The sequence below is a fragment of the Terrapene carolina genome, unplaced genomic scaffold (genome assembly GCF_002925995.2).
Source record: "Terrapene carolina triunguis isolate 2854851 unplaced genomic scaffold, T_m_triunguis-2.0 Scaffold42076, whole genome shotgun sequence".
In the NCBI taxonomy this organism is placed as follows: Eukaryota; Metazoa; Chordata; order Testudines; family Emydidae; genus Terrapene; species Terrapene triunguis.
Window position 1 is genome coordinate 1 of NW_020706427.1, and position 2,080 is coordinate 2,080.

At 63.6% G+C, this 2,080-nt stretch overlaps 1 long non-coding RNA gene across 1 annotated transcript; it reads right to left on the reverse strand.

Moving 5' to 3' along the window:
• Window positions 1-81: 81 nt before the first annotated feature.
• On the reverse strand, window positions 82-1,563 carry LOC113405542. Its single transcript, XR_003369512.1, has 3 exons — window positions 1,526-1,563; window positions 1,007-1,088; window positions 82-324 (listed from the first exon to the last, which is right to left on the reverse strand). It is a non-coding gene; the product is annotated as an uncharacterized LOC113405542 (long non-coding RNA).
• Between the last annotated feature and the right edge of the window lie 517 nt (window positions 1,564-2,080).

The window sequence follows — 2,080 nt, forward strand, 5'->3', positions numbered from 1 at the left end:
GAGCCGGAGCTGGAGTTTTTGCCAGAGCAGTGCTGGAGCCAGGCACACCACGGGCCCGGCTCTGTGTCCCCTACTCCCTGGTCCACATGAGGGCAGCAACCCAGCACTCCCTTGCCCAGCCCAAGGGCACAGCACATCCAGGATGGGCAGAGCAGGGCAGTCCCGCAGAGTCCTAGTAGCGCCCAACTTTGGCATCCCCGATGGCGCCCCACACGTCAAAGACGAACTCGTCGGGGAAGGCGAAGTCACCCAGCCGCTCATCCAGCGCCTCCGCGAACTCGTCGGGGTTCCGCTTGTCCTTCCCCAGCTCTACCATGGTGGCAGCTACAGAGAGCAGAGATGGGTGTGGGGGGAAGTGAGGAGCATTCACTGCTATGTTACCTGGGGTAGGACGTGCCAGCCCTAGTGCTATCCCACTTCTCCCACCAACAGTGCCAATGCTTCGCGCATCATGACAGCGCTGCCATGCCATTGCCAGTAGCCCTAGACACCCTGAGCCCCAGCACTGCCAGCGCCAACACGCCGCTCTTGCCCACAGCCCTGGCCGAGGAGGCATGGCAGCTGGGAGGCCTGTGAGCTGAAGGGCTGATTCGCTCTCTCTGTGCCCAGCCCTGCTTCCCAGAACACACTGACAAGCCTGTCTCTGCCACTGCCACAGTAACCCCGGAAATGCTGCTGTGTGCCCCCGGGAGAGCCCTGCTCACCTCTCAGAGAGGGGAGACTCCTCTCCTCACACTAAATGCTGCACACGAGGGATGTAGGCCTCTGGGCCACTAACAGCAGGGCTTGCACTTAACTGCTGGGGAGCGTCCAGCTACTCCAGTCCCAGCCCCTCCCAGCAGGGGTTGTTGCAGGAGGCGGGGCAGCTCCCAGCAGGGGGAGCTCCCACGCTGCCCAGCAAGGTTTCCTACGCTGGCTGACCATGACACAGCCCTTCCCCCAACACCCCGATGCTTTGGGCACCCAGCCCAGGGGTGACTTGGGGGCTGCTCGGTAGGAGACTCACCCAGCTCCGTGTCGCGGATGCCCATGTAGCTCTCCAGCAGGTCGTCCACCTTCTCAATCGCCCTCTCCTCAAACGCAGACAGCTGGGGGGCAGGAGAGCTGCTGAGCAGGAGACTGAGGCAAAAATATAGCCACCCACTCACCCCCCAGCCAAGAACCATGGGAAAAGAGGGGCCCTCTAAAGCCTCTTCCAACCCTCCCCATTCCTTGGCAGAGAGGTGTGGGTGTTGGGGGCCAGGGCTGGGATAGCAGGGGACTGCAGGTGAGGATTGAGGGGCATCGTCAGGGCTGTGGGAGAAGACTGGGAAGCAGGTGCAGTACAAGGATCGTAGTGGGGGGGAGCGGCCCCATATGGAGGACCTGTCCCCTCCCCAATCTTGGGACAGCTGGGACCTCAGCTTCCCTCTCATTCTGCTCTGGCTCCCCACCCTCAGTTCCCTCTGGGAAGAGGTCAGGGCCCAAGTGAACATTCAAAGGCTCCCGAGGGCTGTCAAGGGAAGCTCCCAGGGCTGGCACCTACCTGCTCCTCCACGGTGGCCGGTCCCTTGGCCCGCAGCCTTAGGGTCCCTCTGCCAGTGCCCAGCTGGGAGCTACTGTTGTGCTTACCCCCTGCGGCCCGCTGGCTGATCATATCTGAAACACAGCAAGGGACGACCCAGTGAGACCATGCCAGAGGTGGGGCAGTCACATGCTGGCCTCGCAGCCCAGAATCCCAGCAGCCAGCCCAGGGCACCGGTGCAGCCAAGTTAACAGCCACACTCCAGCAGGAAGTGGGGCCAGATATCAGACACCACCACCTGGGCACAACAGGCAGGGTGTGCTTGGGAGGCAGCCAGGGCCGGGGTAGTGCGTGTTGTGCTGATGCCTCAATCCCAACTCAGTGTGTGTGGATAGCTGGGGGCTGGGATTGAGGGGCACCAGCGGAGCTGGGGGAAGGGAGCCCAGGGCTGGAATAGCTGGGAGTTGGGATTGGGGGGCCCAGCAGCAGAGCTGCGTGGGGAGCCCAGGGCTGGGCTGGCTGTGGGCAAGGGCCAGCGGCAGAGCTGCGCGGGGAGCCGGGGGCTGGGCTGGCCGG